Source organism: Microtus oregoni, unplaced genomic scaffold (assembly GCF_018167655.1).
Source record: "Microtus oregoni isolate MIOR12 unplaced genomic scaffold, Mior012 000029F_ref0000214, whole genome shotgun sequence".
In the NCBI taxonomy this organism is placed as follows: domain Eukaryota; kingdom Metazoa; phylum Chordata; class Mammalia; order Rodentia; family Cricetidae; genus Microtus; species Microtus oregoni.
In genome coordinates, this window is record NW_024543088.1 from 13,538,897 (window position 1) to 13,558,920 (window position 20,024).

Consider the following 20,024-nt stretch of genomic DNA (forward strand, 5'->3'; position numbering starts at 1 on the left):
TTCTGCCAGGACGGAGACCAACCCTCCCTTCGGTGTGCTAGCTGCTTCATCCCTCCAGCTACCTAACACACAGGTCATTCTATATAGTAAGTACTTCCTTACATGTCTGACATTTGAAACTAGAAATAAACCTAGATCATGTGTTCTAAGCATGAAGCATAGAAATGTGTGTAGAGCAGAAACTAAACTGTTTGAATCAACATGAGTGAGTGGAGAATCCTTAAGGATAAATCCAACTATTCTAGGCGTTCAAGGTGGTGATGAGCACTAGCTGCTCTGCGGAGGACCTGGGCTTCAACTCTCAGCAGCTACATCCGTAACTTATGGGAGGGTATTCCATCCAAAGAGAAACCCATTTGCAGAGCTCTGGGAACACCTGTCTTTTGATTAGCCACTCTCAGTTCTGTAAAAATCTTGGGGAGCCATAGCTTTCCTCCTCTCCATAGTGGGATCCATCCCACAGCATCCCAGCAGTGTAGAAATCATTTTTAAAATCTGACTTTTCCTGCACCAGCAACTGCATGACTTTATCCCACACTGTGAAAGCATTCACTCAGTCAAACCTTATTGACAGGACTTCTGACAAGGAAGGGACCTTGGCTACGGACCACAAGGGAACCTCAAAGGGACAGGCATTGAGTAAGGGAGACAGCATGTTTGCCCTTGATGTTGGACAGTCCTAAAATCTCCAACAGACAACTCAGGAGAATGTAGTCTACTGACCTTTGCTGTACCCTAACAAGCTATTAATATTCTGTACTTGCCTTCCCCTTTCATTTGATACAAGGTCTTAGTCTAGGAAATTAACTGTGTGTACCTTTACCCCTAAAATATACAGGAAAAGAAGCTTGGGTTGCTAAACCAACCCCAGAGAAAGGAATTTTTTTTCTCACCTGGGTGCCAGCAGATACAGCACCCCCACAGCATCCTGTTGGCCCAGGGGCTAAGCACCATTCTCTTTCCTTCTTCAGCTTAGCTGGTTGCCATGGTAACCACAAAGGCTGTGTTCCCAGCTGCAGCTGGAAGGGCTTAAAGAGTGCAGGACACTGCAGTGTTTTTTTTCCCTAAATCTATCACTTACAAACTCTAGCATAATCAACCACACAAATGTAATTAACACACAAACCTCCCATTTTCTCTTCTTAGAAATCCTTACTGATTTAAAGCACCATCCTAATCCTCCTGGTATCGACAGGAGAGCTTCACAACCACGCCCTCTGAGACAGCAGTAAGACAACTGCCGCCTCCTTTATTCATCCTCGTAGCCCTAAGAAACGTATGCTTGGTACCATTGTTATTGCCAATTATATCTGTGTGAGTGTACAAACTGGAAACCTTGTAGTACTGGGAGGAACAAAGAAAGGAACATCAAAAGGGAACAGCAAGGAACAGCAAGAGGAACATCAAAAAACATGGAGAGAACATTGGAGACAACACAGGAAGAATAAATAGAATATGATGAAAAGACTTACGTGAGTTAATTTATTTACCCTCAGACCTTTTTAGCCAGTTTTCGCCTGCTAATGGGGTACTTGTGAATCTTGAGAGGTTTGCGAGGCTGGCACCCCAACATAAACCTCAACAGGACTGAAACAGAGACCACAGTGGCACATTGCTTACTGGTTTGTTCCCTCTGGCCTATTGAGCTACTTTTCTTAGATATCCCAGGCCCACCTGCATAGGGATGGCACTGCCCATTATCAGCTGGGCATCAATGACTAAGCAAGAAAATGTCCCACAAACAGCCCACAGGCCGTCTTATAGAGGTGATTCCTCAACGAGGGTCCCTCTTCCCAGGTGTGTCTAGGCCTGTGTTAAGTTAACAAAAGCTACGGCAGTAACAAGCATGATTTCTTTTTGCTAATCCGAAGCCTACACTGTGTAGCTGCTGTGTTTGGAGTGATTTAGAATGGTTTGGGCTGCTACTCATTAGATACAGCTGCCAGTGTGTTGACAGCTAATTTCCAGCCACAAAACGAGTGCTAGTCTCAATGTGCTCCTTAAATCACACAAAACCCACAGAATTACTGCTGTCATTTTATCTCTTCACTGTAAGCATTTCATTTTATGGAGTGCTATAGAATACTTTATATTACATAGCCATTTTTCACCCTCAAAATATTCTCTACTGCATCACTAATTGTATCTAGAACACATCAAGTGGAAAAAAATTTGTATGTGTGTGTGTGTGTGTGTGTGTGTGTGTGTAGTATGTATCCTTTTTCACAGGGCTTTCTTGGCCCACCTATGAAAGTGGATTACATTAATACCCTTAATCAACATCTCTGAAAATAAAATATCTTTTATTTGTCATTATTCTATGATAACAATAGCCAGTAGGACATGATACTCTTGTAAAAAAACTGCAAAGCATGTTCCCTGGGTCTCTCCATGGCAGTTTTTATATCACAAATATTTAGTGTATTCTTGGCAACACAACCAAGAATGGTATGGGCTCGCTGTTATTGCCAGTGAACTTAAAGTACACAAATGCCTAAAATCTTTAATGTATGATTTTTGAAGAGTTGCTTCTGGTGGCAGGAAGCATCTTAGTTTTTAGATTCGTCATTGCTCTTCGTGTATCCCCACTTTCCCCTTCACGCTTCCATCCCTCATCCATGGACGTCGGGTGCTGAATGGGAAGCAGTTTGTGCTGAGAGAATCATTGTGTTACTGTCGGGTCTATCCTGTACTACTCAATAGATGCTCCTAGAGGTGATAAGTGGGAAAGCAGGGAAAGCAGGCGTGTCTGTGAGGACACCATCCTATCTCACAAACTCTTCTTTCCACGTGGTTCAACTCTAAGAATCAAGCCTTGGTCTTTGCGTTCTCTAACCTTGTTTCATGTAGTTGCAAGGAAAGACATATCTTCCTTTTGTCCACAACCAGATAAAGACTTTTATTGCAATTCAAATTTACATGGGGGGTAGATTTTAAGGAGAATAATCAAGTATGAGGAACAAAATTGTAGTAGGAAGTAGCAAAATCATCTCATTCTCTAAAACTTCTCTGTCAACCAATTTCCCAACACAGATCCCAAAATGGATTAACCACTTACACATAACTCCAAGTTTATATTGGTGGAAACTAAACCCGAAGTAAGTTTAGTTTTAGAGAGAAAGGGGGGTAAGATAGTAGATTGGGCTTTAAGAGAAATGAATTTTGACCCTTTTCAGGCATCATAGTCCCAGCTCATCTTCTCTAAGAGGATTGGTGATCTCTGTGAGATAGTCTCTTTCAGTCAGCATGTAGGAGGATAGTGAGTGACAGGTTTAGCTCTGAGTACGTGATTACTACCACCAAACAGCCTTCCCTTTCCTCACTTATTCAGTGGCTGCCTTGCGTACCAGACCTGTCTTGAAGAGTAGGTGCAATTGTTTAGACAAAGGCAGTGACCCTGCTTTTCTAGACCTTACTGTCAAAAGGCTGTGCCAATGACACATCAAGGACTAAAAAAAAGAGCCTCTTGTTTGGAATGGTTTAGACCAAGAGAAAGTCCAAACTTGAATTCTTCATTTTTCTCCCTGTGTCTTCTGTTTGTCTGTAATTCATAGTCTGTGATCTGTCTGTTGTGTGTTTTCCATCTGTCCTTGCTACCTGTTTGTGTCCTCTGTTCTTAAAAAAGGGCTTTGCTCTGTATTACTGAGAAACTCAGAAAACACACGATGGGTTAATGAATGAGAGATACATTTCTACAGAAACCTTTAACAGAGTTTACAAAGGAAGAAATTACTGATGTCAATAGATTCAGAATAGCCCTTGAAACCACACACAGTTGCTAGCAAAGCATATCCACAAACTGCCTCCAATATATGTATGAGTTATTTGTTATTTAAGTTTGCTCTCCACAAGTTATTCAGTGTTCATAGCATATAGATACACTATTCTGGGCCAGAGCAATGGAAGAGTACATAGTTTAAGATTAAAGCTATGCATTTAGCTTAGGTTGCAAGAACGGGTTCCATGGGAAATCCAAGACATAGTAAGATTGGTTACATTGATCACTTAAAGACAGTTTAAATTTAGACAGAGTGATGTAACATGAGGTCCTGCTTGTTGGGGTTTCTGTCCTGCCCAGTTTTCACAGCCAGTAAATCTCAAGGAATAATCACACAGAGTTCTACATAAGTTATAATCTGATTGGCCCATTAGCTCAGGCTTCTTATTAGCTCTTATAACTTATATTAACTCATTATTCTAATATATGTGAGACACATGGCTCGGCACCTTTTTTCAGTGGGGCAGGTCACATCTTGCTTCTTCCATGGTCTGGGCAGGACTGGGGGAAGAGCTTTCTTCTTCCCAGAATACTCCTGTTCTCGTTGCCCCACCTTTACTTCCTGTCTAGTTGACCTGCCTATACTTCCTGCCTGGCCAATCAGTGTTTATTTAAAACATGATTGACAGAATACAGACAGTTCTCCCACACCAGAGTGACTTCGGACAGCAGGTTAATCATATAACCACAAATGATCTCAGGACCTATTAACTTGATTGCAAGGTCAGGCAAAAGTTGAGACTTTTCTGTTGTGTGATATTTGTACACTGTGTGGAGATATATTGCTGTGATTGGCTTAATAAAGATCTAAATGGTCAATCTAGGCAGGAGGTGTAGGTGGGACTCTGTATAGGTATGGACACAGAGAGGACTCTGGGAAGAAGAGAGACAGAGAAGCCAGTCAGTCACTGAACAAGTCAAACACACAGAATGAGAGAGAGGTAATAGTCACGTGGTAGAATGTAGATTAATAAAAGTACGGGTTAATTTAAGTTATAAGAGCTAGTTAGGAACAGCCTATGATATAGGCTGAGCTTTCATAATTCATAAGAAGTCTTTGTGCCAGTATTTGGGAGCTGACTGGCGGGACAGAAAAAAGACTCATTGCAGTTACATTCTTTATAGGCAAGCAGTATTTTCAGAAAAAGATATCACCTCCAGGGAAAATGAGAAATCAATCATCAGTCTAGCAAATGTGGTATAATACAGTAGGAGTTTAGGGGCTGGGTTTTGATAGACAGCCCTGGAAAATCTCCCTTCATTAAGACCTAATGAAGATTCATGGAGTAGTGCAGATGGTATCTTGTGTGGAGACCATGTTCCCTTACTGAAAGGCTAAGAACAAAGTAGAACAGATCTGCAAGCAAGTTTGTCCTCACATCTTTTTTCTCCTTTTAACATTTCAATTAAATAAAATAGGTGTGTGTGTGTGTGTGTGTGTGTGGTGTGCACATGTGCATAGGCTGGAGGACAACTTGGAGGAGTTGCTCCTCTCCTTCTCTCATGTGGGTTCAGAGTTGAACACCATCAGGCTTGGTGGCAAGTAACTTTACCCACTGAGCCATCTCACCAGCCCTTGCTGCCTTCGTTATCACAATTCTGAGGCATTTTGCATGGGTGACTTAGATAAATGAGGTGAACTATACTGCAGACTTGTGATGAAATTGGGAAACTTCCTCAGTTTCAATACCCTGAGAGATTCTTTTTGTTATTTGCTTAAGTTATATTTTATGTATATAGGTGTTTTGTCTGCATGTCTCTGCATCACATGCAAGCCTGATGCTGGCAGAGGCTAGAACAGGGGATCAGATCCCCGCTATTGGAGTTAGATGATTGAGAGCTGCCATGCAGGTGCTGATGATCAAACACAGGTCTTTTAGAAGAGCTGCCAGTACTCAATCATGGAGCCAAATCTCCAGGTCCTCGTTTTCTTTTTATTAGGATTTTTTATTTATCTGTGTATGTACCCACAGAGGCCAGAAGAGGGCATCAGATCACCTGGAGCTAGAGTTCCAGGTAGTAGTAAGTCACCTGGATGCTGGGAACAGAACTCTGGTCCTCTTGAAAAGAAAAATGGACTCATTAACTGTGAAGCCATCTCTCCAGACTCAGCCTAAGAAATCTAGGGTGCTCCCCTGAAAAACGGGGCACACAATAGGTGACAGTCAAAGATGTGATACAGAGGTCTTAACCTATTTTGTCTTCTCTTTGGATGAAATTCAACCAAGTCCATTTGTTTGGGGCCATTTCTGTTCTGCTCCAGGAATAGATAAATGTCACAGGATCAAAAAAGCTCCTCTCAGAAGCACCCAGCACACTCCTGATGGCTACGGCCATCCTTCCTCCCAGATGCCTGTCACACACCAGCCCCAGCTGCCACCTCAAAGCCAGAAAGGGCTTTGATAATTCTTTGTGTTGCTGCTTTGATTTTGCTTAACATTATCTCTGGTTGAGAGTCAACACAGTGAGGAGAAAAGCGAACGGATGATCAGAACTAAGGGGTGCATAGGCGCGCTTGGGCTCACACACACAGACACTTAGGCGAGCTCATCACCGCTGCTGTATCCAGGGCAGCATCTTTGCCTTTGCGTCCAGCTCCTGAACCTGTGGCAGGCAGTAGAGGGCAGCAAAGACACACCTTTTCAAAGTTCCTCCTGCAGGGGCACAGTATTACATTTTCCTTTTAGGAGCAAAGATTTGGAGGAAGAACCATTTGTTTGCCTTAACTACCTGTTTCTTCAGCAAGCCAGGAGCGGTGGGGAAATCGCCAGCGGAACTTCGGAAACATAGGGAAATGTGAAGGAGGTCGGATGCGGCGCTAGATGGCAGTGTGTCTGACGACCTTTTCGAAGAGACTGGTGTGCAGCTCTGTTGAAAAGTCAGAGCGAAAAATGAGCGGGTAATATTTATCAAGGGCTCCATACGTGCAAAGATACGTGGTATCTTAAAATCTATTTTTTATGTTCATATCAACATGGTGAGTTAGGAAAGAATAGAGGTTTAGAGTTGTTAGATGACAAACCCAACTATGCATTTTTCCATGCCATTTATTATTTTGCTTCCAGTTGTTCCATAGTTCAGTGACAGTATGGCCACAAGAGGTTATGTAACTTGTTCAAGGTCACGTGCAGCTATTAAGTCCAAGACTCAGAACATAACAAGTTGGTCTCATCCTGAAGCTGTGGTCTCATCCTCTTACTGTGGTCTATATTAAATGCAGGTCCGTTTTCTTGTCCCATGTGGCATAAGTAACTCTCAGAGTGTGGTCTCCAGGATTTAGTGATGGCAGCAGAAGGTGAATTTAAAAATCATTTTTTTTTTAAAAGAAAGATGTGTGGCAGTTCACATCTGTAATCCTCAGCATCTGCAAAACTGAGGCAGGAGCATAGCCACAAATTCAAAACCAGCCTGAGAGACATAGCATATTTTAGGTTAGCCTGGTCAACAAGGTGAGACCCTGTCAAAAATCCTTCCCCCTGCCTGTACCTGTTTCAAGATATCTATTTTCTTCCAAAGTGTACACATGACTGGTTTCCATTGATTCCCGGGGAAGAATGATGGCCGAGCATGCAATCAATTAGTTGACAAAAAGTGCAACCAAATCCTACCCCGTTCCCTTCCGATGGCAAGCCCTGCATGTGCCTTCCAGTCTTCACCAAAGTTGTGAAGCAAGGGTAAAAGGTCCTGAAGACTCGTGATGAAATTGGGACGTTTCCTCAATAGTTTCAGTCTGAGAAATTCTTTTTGTTCTTTGCTTAAATTGTACTTAAGGCTGTGGGTGTTTTGCCTGCATATGTGTCTCTGCACCAGTTGCGAGCGTGTTGCCTGCAGAAGCCAGAAGTGTTGAAGGTTTGTCCAGGGAATCAGTGGAGATATATGTTCATTAGCTTATGTTACTTCTTGAACTCCGTATATGTGACATTGTTGGAAACAATGGAGAGCGTTCAGTGGGTGATCAACTCTTGATGTGCAAACCTGATGGCAGCCTGAGTCCGAATCTTCAGAACCCACATTATTTATTTATTAAAAAGCCAAATGTGGTAGAACTGACTGGAAGCTCACTGATTGGCTCTTTTGAGCTTACAACAAATGAGTCATTTTGTTTTTTCAATCCTTGTTCATGGCAAGATTGACACAGTTAGGACGATGTCCTCTAGGGCTGCAGGAATGGATTCTTTTCCTCCAACCATTTAAAGAATAAAAAGGCAGGAAAATAAGGTCTCTCTGAACTCAGGTTTTATTGAAAGTGAAACAACACATATACATGCACATGCGTGCGCACACACACAAAACACACACAAAAAACCAGACTCCCCATTCAGGTGGAATGGAGGCCCTAATATGATGTCTGGATATGCTCTGAGGTTTGGGTATTTCTTTCCTTACGTGTTTGGGAATGGAGCAATTTCCTTCTCTTCCCTCAAGTGGACTGTGGACTGCCTTTGGTCATTGCAGGGGATTGTATAATCCAGACAGAGACAAGGAAGGTGATAGGCTCTTGCCAGAGGAGTCCCCTTGGGAGATCTGAAAATCCCTCTGGTGGGCAAGACAGCCCTGCAAGTCTTTGTCTTAGAGCAGGAGAATCAGGAAGTCAGCCATCTTACATGTGTGAAGACATTCAGATACCTACAGCCTCCTTTCTCTGTCGTTCTGTCTGCCAGGGATCTGTCTCATCAGCTCCTCCAAACCAAGGACCACACAATGCACATGTCATTTGGAGCTTAGGCTTGTTTCCAACTAGCTCTTGTAAGTCAATCAACTCATAGTTTTAAAGTCTACATTCCGCCGTGTAGAGAACATCTGACTTGCTCCTAGTCTGCTGGCAAATACGCCTGCCTAGATTCTCCCTCCCCTTCCTCTCTTCACCCAGAAATCCCTCCTATCATCTCCTGCCTAGCTATTGGCCGTTTAGTTGTTTATTAAACAAATCAGGAGGTGCCTTAGGCAGAGATACATTTTTACCGTATAAACAAATATCCTGCAACATTTATATGCCATTATTGGAAATGTTAGAAAGAATCAAACTGTGGGCCATGTCTAGCAATTCTTCATGAACACCGTGTTGCAGATGAGCTAATGAGCATGTTTGTTTGCTACTCTTGTAGTCTGCTGCTTAGTCAGGGCGTTTGTGCAAATGGAATCATTTGTATAAACGCATTCAGGTGCTGTCGGCACAAATGCCACCAGGGTCAGTCATGATCCTCCATTACTCTCTACTGGAAAAAACTTGAGACCTCAGTTTTCAAATACAGCACCTGAAACAAAGTAAACTTCCCAGGATAAATTCATACTATTAATAGGATTGATCTCCCTAGATTACATCTTGGTGGGATTTTCTGGAATCATTGTCTTTTGATAAAGTGTCACGATGAATTGACACAAGTTTGAACAAATAACCACATATATTTAAGACTGTATCATACATACTCAATAATATTTGGGGGCTGAGAATCTGCAAATCAAAATCATAGCAATGTAGTGAAATGCACCAAGGAATCCAGTGAGATGACTTTCTGTACCCATAGATATTTTTGGTATATTATTCAGCCATCGTATATTGTGGTGTGATATGGTGCTAAGCTAGATATTACTATCCATTCAGTGGTCGTTGTGTGAGAAGATATCATGGAGAATGGAAAATGTATACATAGAATTTGCTCCTTTTTCCTCTTTGAGACAGGGTCTCACTATGAAGAATAGGCTGTCTTTGAACTCATGCAAGTCCCCAACTTCTGCCTCTAGAGCAGTGGGATTATAGGAAGTGTGTCACCATACTGGCCAGAACTTGATACTTTAGATGTCTAATTTATGCCAGTCATAGTAGCATATGCCTTTAATCCCAGCAGGTGGGAGACAGAGGCAGGAGGATCTCTGTGAGTTTCAGGACAGCCAGGACTACATAGTAAGTCCTTGCCTCAACCCCCCTCTCCATACAAAAACCACACACACACACACACACGCACACACACACACCACAAAAGATAAAAGTATAAGTGTGGTGACACACACCTTTACAGGATGCAAAAGCCAGGCGCATCTCTGTGAGTTCAAGACCTGTCTGGTTTATATAGTAAGTTCCCAGACAGCCAGAGATATATAGGAAGATCCTGCCTCCAAATAAATAAATGAATAAATAAATAGATAAATAAATAAATAGATAAATAAATAAATGCTCTGACTTACTGCTTTGAAAATTACGATGCTCCCTTCCTTGTATGTTGTCATGCCTGATTCCAGAACTCTCCCTTGAGCTTTGCTCCCATTAAGGAGCCAAGAAAACTAAGGTTTAGGAAACTAAAATCACTGTACCAGTACAGGTATTAAATTGCACCACATAGTTGTAAACCTAGGGTACCTGATATTAATTTTAATGATGATTTTTTTATTCTGCTGTCTGTTCCTTGTTTAATGGGCTCATTTCCACCATTTTCCCTGAATCAAAAATACTATGCATTTCTTAAATCTCACAGAGTGTTAAATCCTGCATAGAATTCAGTTAGCACAATGCTGTGTGCTAATGAGACACCACACAACTACCTGTCAATCATGTTCGTGAGGTTAGGGAAGTACAGAACCTGGTGGCTCAGCAACGATTTGTATCTTATAAATTACCTGTAGTGACATTTAGTATTCCAGTTTGACTTTCCACTTTTGGTTTGCACACGTAAACAGAGTAGGAAAACACTTTTCCTGGGGCTGGGGTGATGGCTCAGCAGTTAACAGTACTGGCTGCTCTTTTTTTTTCCATTCAAAAATTTACACTTCCTCCCTTCCCATTCACCTCCTGCTCCCCCACTCCCCCTCTTCCCTCCCCCTCCCTCCTTAAGAGAGGGTAAGGAACCTTGCCCTGTGGGAAGTCCAAGCCCACGCCCCCCCCCCCACATCCAGGCCTTGGAAGCTTTGTATCCAAATAGACTGGGGTCTGGCTGCTCTTGCAGAGGACCTGGGTTTGGTTCCCAGCACCTCACAGGCTCACAACAGTCTGTAATTCCAGTTTCTGGAGATCAGATGCGCTCTTCTGGCCTCTGCAGACACATGCTGTGCAGACATATATGTAGACATACACCCATACACACTAAATAAAAGTTTGTTTTAAAACTTAAGGAAAAAGCAACCTCTTTCCTGGAATGCCAGGAAGAAGAGCAGGCAGACAAGCATTTGGGAGATGCAGAATTTACTCAAGAAATAATGAACACGTTTTCATCTCTTGCAACCTTCCATTGTCCTGTAGTGAATAAGACCAGCATGCTTTTCAAAATGGAAATTATAGAAGTTAGCACTGTAAAAACTGGAGAATGTCTTCTGGGAGGAAGTCAGATTGTTGGTGTGTGACCTTGGGAGGGACGTGTTTTTCTTTCTGTTTGTTTCCAGAGTTTTGTCTCCCATGACCTCTGCCATACTGTGCTACCTTGACACAGTTCCCAAAGCAATGTGACAGTGGACCACAGGCTAGAACTTCCAGAACGGTGACCCCATGCAAACCTTCCTTCCTTGTGAGTTGATAATCTCAGGTGTTTGGTCAAAATGATAAACAAAAACCATCCAACCAAAAACAACGTCACTAACACAATGCAGGTAGGAAAATGGAAATGTGAATGACCTTAAGATTCCCAAGCAGTCAGAGTTGTCTGAATTCACAGCCAGAACCTGGACAGGCTGTAATGACCTTGAGTCTGAGAGGCAGGCAGTGTCTTCCGGGAAGAGGAAACCTCAGTTGAGAAAATGCCACCACCAGATCAGCTCGTGTCTATGGGGTGTTTTCTTGATTAGTAAATGATGTGGGAGGGCTTACTGTACAGGGTGCCACCCCTGGGCAGGTGGCCTGGGGTGTATAAGAAAGCAGGCTGGGCAAGCCACAGGGGAGCAAACCAGTATGCAGCATTCCTCTATTGCCTCTGCATCAGCTCCTTCCCTCAGTTACCGTACTGATGGCCTGCAGCTGCAAGCTCAAATGAAGTCTCTCCTCAGCAAGCTGCCACTGGTCATGGTGTTTATCAGAGCAATAGTGACAGACTGGGGCAGTGTTGTCTATGAGTTAGTTATAGAAAGTCAACATTCATGTTGCTGCTAAGGTTGGAACTTCTTGCCAAGCTGTTGGGCAGAGCAGTTGCACCCAGTTGAGAAGCAGCTTGGGGAACGTTAACTCTGAACTAGAGAGAGAAGGCAGGTGGACCCTGATTTATGGTGGTCATCAAACCAGCAATCAAAATAGACTGTCTGGCCAGCACTGTTCATCTGATGAGAAGACAGCAATGCAAGGTGGAGCTGGTGTGGTCCACATGGAGAACGGAAGTTGTTAGCCTTCATGCAGGACATGTGACCCGTCAACACTCATCACCTGCAGAGTCCAGGGAAGTGTGACTAGAAAGTAGGCGCCAAGAAAGGTAGCAATTTCTGTGCTTAGCCTCTCGTTATTTCAGAGTGCTGAATGGCGACATGCATGTGCTTTATATAAGAGCCATCAGCGGCTGGGCTGCTGTGACGCACGCCTTTAATCCCAGCACTCTGGAGCCAGAGGCAGGCGGATCTCTGTGAGTTTGAAGCCGATAAGTGAGTTCCAGGACTGGCTCCAACGCTACAGGCAAACACTGTCTCACAAAAAAATAAAAAACAAAAGGCAAAACAAACAAAACAAAAAGCCATCACTGACTCCATTTTTAATGCCTTTTCCTCACATCATATTTTAGCGATGTCGGCCCTGACAGAGTGAGAGGCAGTCATAGAGCTTTCTCAACTGCTATTAAAAATCCGTCTTTAGCTGCAGCAGGTATCTGACTGGCCCTGATTTTTCAGGTCGTTAGTGCTCATTTGCATGGTTGTCTTACCTCACTTTCCGGAACTAAGATAACTCCACTGATTTTGTTCTGGTGTCGGAAGAGCAGGGGGTATGTTTCATTTGTGTAACTGCTGCCAAGCCCCAGGATAGTGACATGGCACTAAGAATTCTCAACAAATAGTTCTTAATTAGTAGAACAAAATAAGTAAGGGAAATAACAGCTTGAATAGTGGCATCGTGACAGACCATGGTAGATGCCACCCTTTGATGCCTTCTGCCAAGACATCTCATCTAAATGTTCTTTTGGATCTTAAAGGTTCTATGAAGTCTCATGCACTGAAGGATCAGTTTCAAGACTCGCTGTGTTAGCTCAATCACTGTATAGCCCAGGCGGGACTCAAAACTGTGATCCTCCTACCTGCCTCAGCTTCCCAAGTGCTGGGATTGCAGATGTGCACACCAACTCTAGGGATGCCCTCTGTTTACAGCCCACAACGATAGGAGGCCAAACCTTCAAAACATGAGACCTAGTGGAAAGAAGTCAGTGTCGCTGATGGGGATATTGGGACCTTGTCCCCTTCTCTTTGCTTTCTGTCTGCCCCATGAGGTGAGACGTTTCTTTAACTACATTCTCTTGCTATGAAGTGTTGCCTCCTCCAAGGTCCTGACTCAAAAGAGATGGAGCCAATCAACTGTGAGCTATAACTTCCAAAGTCAGGAGCCAAAATAAACCTTTTCTCTTTGTAAGTTGTTTATCCGAGGTATTTGTTCCAGTGAGGGAAAGCTGACTAACATAGCTGCTGCTAGGTTTAATGCCTATAGAGGTCCTAGGACTAAGTCAATTCTGTGGTCATTCACCCGAGATCCAAATCCCTTGAGCATGAAATCTAATAAAGCAATCAGTCCCACCACACCTTACATTCCTATTGTTCAAGAATCTCTCCTCTCTCATAATCTTACTTTGCCTTCACTATGTGATATGTTTGCCTAGATTAAAATTATATTTCTTATCATCTTTCCTTTCCATTCGACTTCCTTCCTATTGGTTCCCTGTTAAGCCTTCCTCTTGTGTCTTAGAGCAATTCGTATAGTAAGCCAAACCTTTGTCACCCTTGCCTGCCTCTTTTTCTGCCTCTTGATGCCCCCAACACAGCTTAAGACATCTTATTACTATCTTGAGCATTAAGCTTCTCTTTCTTAAGTCATCCTACAGATTTATGCTTGTCTTGGTGTGAGGTCATAGAGTACTCAGATCTTCCTGTAAGAACGGGCTGGGTGCTGTAGCTCCTGGGAGTATAGATGTGGAAAATGTCGAACTCAGCTGCAGAAATAGGTCTCCATATAAGTCCACACACATCCTTAAACAAGTATATCCAATGTCAACTGATCATGACAGGGTATAAAGGTCTGATGACTTTTAGTCAAATATGAAACGGCTTTGAAAATAACTGTATCTCATGTAACTCACTTGGGCATCTCTTAGTATTTCCAGGAAGGCACAACAAAATATCTTAGATCAACTGCATAATATATAAACAACAAAAAAATTTTCCTAACCATTATGAAGGCTAAGAAATGCAAGGTCATGGAATCAAGAGATTTGCTGTTTGGTGAAGACTCATTTCTCTTAGTAGATAGTACAGTCTGCGTATCAGTACAAGTTCCCTAGAGCATGTTTATAAGGGTACTAATCCATTCAGAAGGAGTAGAGCCTCATGGCACCACTGACTGTCTTAAATTTTGACAAATGAATTTTGAGGGGTCAGATTCAGACTATGACAGCTGAATAAAGATTGCCAAACAAGACTGGAGCAGGCCTTTCCCTTGGCCCAACCTAACTTCTTTTCTCCTTAGTCCACCTCTCATTAGGAGTCCTGATGTTAGAGGGTTAACAGCTGATGGCCACAGTGCTAGAGGCTGCTTCCTGGAAAAGGCCAGCTTCAGCAAGCAGTGTGCTCTGCTCTCTGCTCCCTGTCCTGACACTGCACTTTCTCTTGATTTTGTCTGCTTTGCCAGCATTGATGACTTGGGCATGAGGATCTGTATCTTCTCCTGTTGTAGGAGCTGTGGGCCTCTTCCCACAGCCCGGCTCCTGGCCGCCTGGCTATCTTATACCCTGAAATAACAACACACAAACTGTATTCTTTTAAACACTGCTTGACCCATTATATCTAGCCTCTTCTCGGCTAACTCTTGCACCTGGACTAGCCCATTTCTAATAATGTGTGTAGCACCCCAAGGTGCGCTTACCAGGAAGATTCTAGCCTATGTCCATCCTGGGTCGGAGCTTCATCACGTCTGCCCCAGAGAGCAGAGCTATCGAGTCTGAGCTCACTTCCTCTTCCTCCCAGCATTCTGTTCTGTTTACTCCACCTACCTATGTTCTAACCTATAAAATGGGCCAAGGCCGTTTCTTTATTAGCCAATGACCATCCTTCATCATTCTCCCAAATCTCCACTGTGTACTCGGGATGCTAGTGAGCAGGCTCTTCCTTCACGTCCTTACTCACATTGACAATATAGATCCGGACTCAAGGAAAGCAGGGTGGACTCCCCTTAAACCACCCAAAATGCCTAACCCAAAGCCATATTATATTAGTCCAAGAAGCTCCCTGGTAAGCCCGTCAGCCCTTGCCAATCAAGCTGTTGGGAACTGTTTGTGCTTTAGGGAACATTTTTAGTGCCAAGAAATTCTGCTTTCTAATTGTTTCCCTGTTATAATTGTCACAAAGTACTGGGCAACCTTTATCTTTCCCTACAGGAAAAGAAATAGGCTTTTCAGCTTGCTGTGTTTCCACACAGAAATTGGGAGCTACTAATTATTATTCATATGTTAATGAACACCTGCTTTGGATTAGTGCAAATAAATTTGAAGCAAACAAAGGTAGAAGACAGGGACTTTGTCTTCTAACAAATGGTTTCTTCTAACAGGAAAAGCCTAATTGCCTTCTCTGCATCTTCATTCTATTTTTCTGTCTGACTTATGGGGATTTGGTTGTTCCATGTGCTGGGCACAGGTGGCTGTTCATTTGGTTACTTTCATGATCAGATCTCTTGAGTGTACCACAATATTTTTTGAGCAGTAGAATCATAGATCTCTTTATTATCTGTTCCCAGGGAATAGCTTTGACATGCACCAATGCATGACCATACAGAGAATTGTTGACTTCTGAATTCATTCACTGGGGCAGATCCAGTAAAATTCACTGTTCCCATGAAAGAGTGAGTCTTCAAGTTCCCAAGATTTCACTCTACTTTAAGCAGGCATATTGATAAGACATTTATTTTCAATACAATCGCTGCTATATAAATTTAATAGATTAGCATAGTCCATATTTTGTGTTTTCTATTCAAAACTAACTGCAAAGCTTAAAGAGAATTAAATCTTCATCAGTTACTGGAATTTATAGGGAATTATAGATGAACTTTTGCAGTTACAATTGAAAAACTCTTAATACAATTAATAGCCACATGCATGTGCCTGGTGATACCAGAAGGCATTGGATGAACTGGAGCTAGAGTTACTGTTGTGAGCTGTCAAAGCATCTTTGATTCCCAAGGGTGTTGGGAACCAAACTTATGTCCTCTTCAATGGCAGCCGGTGCTCTTAACTATTGAGCTGTCTCTGCAGCCCCTGAATATTTTACTTTATTTTTGAACTGCAGTTCAAAGAGCAAAGGGTGACTACAACAGTTTCCTCCACCAATTGCACAAGGTGTTTGGGAATAGCACCGACAAGGATCCAGAGTGCTTTTGTTGGGACAGCTTCATCCCTGTCACCATGTGGCTTTGATATAGTCATACATCTCCTAGGCCCTGTTATCCCAATGACAAAGGGCAGACAATGGCACCTAAAAAGAATTTATTACACACAAAACAGCTTTTTTTGTAGTTCAACCACGACATATGCACAATGTCATTAACAATGTGAGAAATCTTTAATGTTCTAGCAATGATCTGTTTCCCCACAATGTGGCGCCACAGTTACTCATTCCAGCTCTGCATAATGAAAACCTGCAAGCACTGAATCATGCAGCCAGCAATGATTTCCATGCTTACTGCGGCATACTTAGGAATCTGATGATTCAGCTGTTTTAATTAGTTCATCTCCCCAGTTCAACCTTAAATCATTTTTGTCAACTCCCACGGATCACATGTGCCATTTCAGGTACTCTGTGTTGCTGCTTCCATAGCTCCACACTACAAAACGCAGAGTGAAGCTCAGGTGTACTAATGTCCCTCACTTGTTTCAGAATGTTTGCTTAACTTTGTAAAGATGTGTTGCTGTTTTCCCTTGCCTGCCTAAGGCACCAGATGGGTTCAACACAAAGCTGAATAGTGAGGGAGGAGGTATAGGCAGAACTTCTGGGCAGGGAGAGTAAGTAAGAGGAGGAATTTAAGCTTGGGAGAGAAAGAAAAGGAGATGACAGGGAGACACCAGGGACCAGTCAGTCAGACACAGAGGAAGCAGGAAAGTAGGACATATAGGGTGGAAGAAAGGTAAAAATAGATGAATAGGAACAGGTTAAATGAAGTTAAAAGAGTTAGTGGGACAAGCCTCAGTTGAGGTCAAGCATTCATAATATTAAGTCTCCGTGTTTTTATTTGGGAGCTGGTTAGTGGCCCAAAGAAAATTCCAACTACACTCACTCATATTAGGCAAATATTCTACTCTGGCATCAAAAGCATTGTGTTGTTGTTTATTTGAAGCTCACATTTAGCCAGACATCTCTGTGTTTTTATCTGGTCATTCTGCCAAAAACAAGGACTCTAAACTACTTTTTATTTCCAACATTATGGGTAGATTTGTGTTATCTTTAATCTCTATCAGTAACTTATTCCAAAATATGCTCTGATACAGTGGCTTACCAGTGATGTGCTTCTAGAAATGTAATTGTTGTAATGACCATTAGGCTAATCAATAGAGTTATAAGAACCATTGTTTCTAAGAAAAAAAAATCTTTACATATTGTTGGGGTTTCTGTCCTGCCTGGTTCCTGCAGTCATTATGTCCCCCCAAAAAATCACACAGAGGTCTACATTAGTTATAAACTGATTGGCCCATTAGCTTGGGCTTCTTATTAACTCTTATAACTTATATTAGCCCATTATTCTAGTATATGTTAGCCACAGGGCTCGGTACCTTTATCAGTGGGGTAGGTTACATCTTCTTTCTTCCGTGTCTGGGCCGGATTGTGTCTTCTTCCCAGAATTCTCCTGTTCTCCTTGACCCGCCTCTACTTCCTGTCTGGTTGTCAGGCCTATACTTCCTGCCTGCAAGTTTGTTCTTTGATATTGCAACTCTGGTACTAAGCCAAGAGCCTGCAAGGTCAGAACTAAATCTCTGTGGTAAACTCATGAATATTTACACCAAATGTATGGCAATCGTAAAGGAAGAAGAAAAGTGACATCCTTTGTACTAGTGGTAAAGGTAAGAGTAGTGGGCTGAGGGCACTTGCAGCTTCTTTGGGCCAACTTTCAATTTGTGGATTTGTCCTTTCAGGCCCAGAGAAGGTGATTTATCCCCAAATAAAACCTGGTCAAGGTGGAGCCTCTCCTGGCTCCTGAGGCCATTTGTGCCTAGTCTTAAATGTTAGGTTAATATCCATGGCAAACTAGCTCTTTTCTGAAGGGAAATGGAGGAAGAGTGGTCTGGGGAAGAGGAGGTGGGGATTGGGCAGAGTGGAGAGAAGGGACACTGTGGGCAAAATGTCCTGTATGAGAGAATGAAAATAATTAAAATTCCTGGGGAAATCACTGAGAAAATGGCACAGGGTTTTGGAGATGTCAAAGAGTTGGAAAGAACTCACTGGGTCCTGTTTTGTTGCTTTAGAGTTAACAAGAGGAAACTTATGTGTAAGCGAGTGTGAGTGTCACAGTTCTGGAGTTGCAAAGATATCCTGACTTATCAGGAAGCCAAGGTATACCTAGAGCCACAATAGGACAGCTTTAGAAGGGTAAAGCCATAATAGGACAGGTCTGGAAGCTGGGGTCACAATAGGACAGCTCAGCCCTGGAGGAAAAAGTGTCCTGACTTTTTCAGAAGCCAGGCTACAAGAAGTTGGGGGTGTGATGGGGAATGGTCTCCTGCAGGATATAGCAATCCTGCTCCTCTCCTAGAGATCCATTACAGCTGGGCTCTGCTCTGTTCCGCTAAGGGAATGCCCTAGCGGAGCTATCGGCTTCCTCTTCAGTTCTTCTGCTAACACTCTGCTAAACCTGAAGCCGGGACCGGAATATAGCAATCTCCTCTCCCACTCTGACGAAAAGTTGTTACTTCTTTTGCTCAGCCCAGCTAAGGGAAAGTCTCAGCAAAGTTCTTCTGCTCTGCTCAGCCATGCTCAACCCCCATAAGGAAAAATCGCAGCAAGGTTTTTCAGCTTGGTCCCCTAAGGGACGTCCCAGCCAGGTTCTTCTGTTCTGCTCAGCCTTGCTCAGCCTCCCAAGGGTGCATCTCAACAAGGTTGTTTAGCTTCAGTCCCCTAAAGGATGTCCCAGTTAGGTTCTTCTGTGTGGTGAATGAAAATCTTTACCCAAGACTCCTTTGAGGAAGAGATTTATTTGGGAAGGAGGAGTCCTGGAGAGTGACATACAACTGAACAGGCAGAGGGGTTTATATAGGGCTTCTTAGGGGCAGAGTTTTCCCAGGAAGAAGTCTTTCTGCTCAGGGATGGATTAGTTTTCCTGCTCAGGGATTGATTAGTTTTGTTGGTCGTGTCAGAGATGGCTCTGACTTCAGGGCCAAACAGTTTCTTTCACTGATCCTTTTTAGCCTTTTGGCTCTCATTTTAGGGCCAGGGCATAGTTCTTTCACTGGCTTATCATGATCCTAGGGATGAAGCGTGTTTCTTTGGCTCTGGTTTCAGATTCAGGGCATGTTTATTTGGTTCTGGGTTTAGGGATAAAGTGTTTCTTTCACGGGCTCAGGTTTCAGATCCTGGGTGTGTTTCTTTCACTGACTCTAGGTGAGAGCCAGAGTGGGTTTTGTTTTTTGACTGACCCTTCTACTCTACATAATATCCTGTAATTGGTTTTTTGGATTCTTGGGATGTTGCTATTTCTGCTTCATTAAAAAATAGGAGAGATGGCTCAGAGATTAGGAACACTGACTGCTCTTCCAGAGGTCCTGAACTCAGTTCCCAGCAATTACATGCTGATTCACAACCATCTATAATGAAATCTGCTGCCCTCTTTTGGCCTGCAGCCATATATGTAGGCAGAACACTGATTACATGACAAATAAATCTAATAATAATGCTCACATACATACATACACACATATAATGGATGACTCCCGCAGTTTACCCTCCCATCTCCACACACACGCCTGCCTATGCCACATGTGGAGCAAAACCACGGTCACCTGAGACCTTTTAGAACTCACGCCACAGAGGTGACAACCACAGTCAGAGAGCAAGAAATACTGTGCTGAGCATGTTTTCTCCTTTTGTGCAGTCCAGGATCCTACCT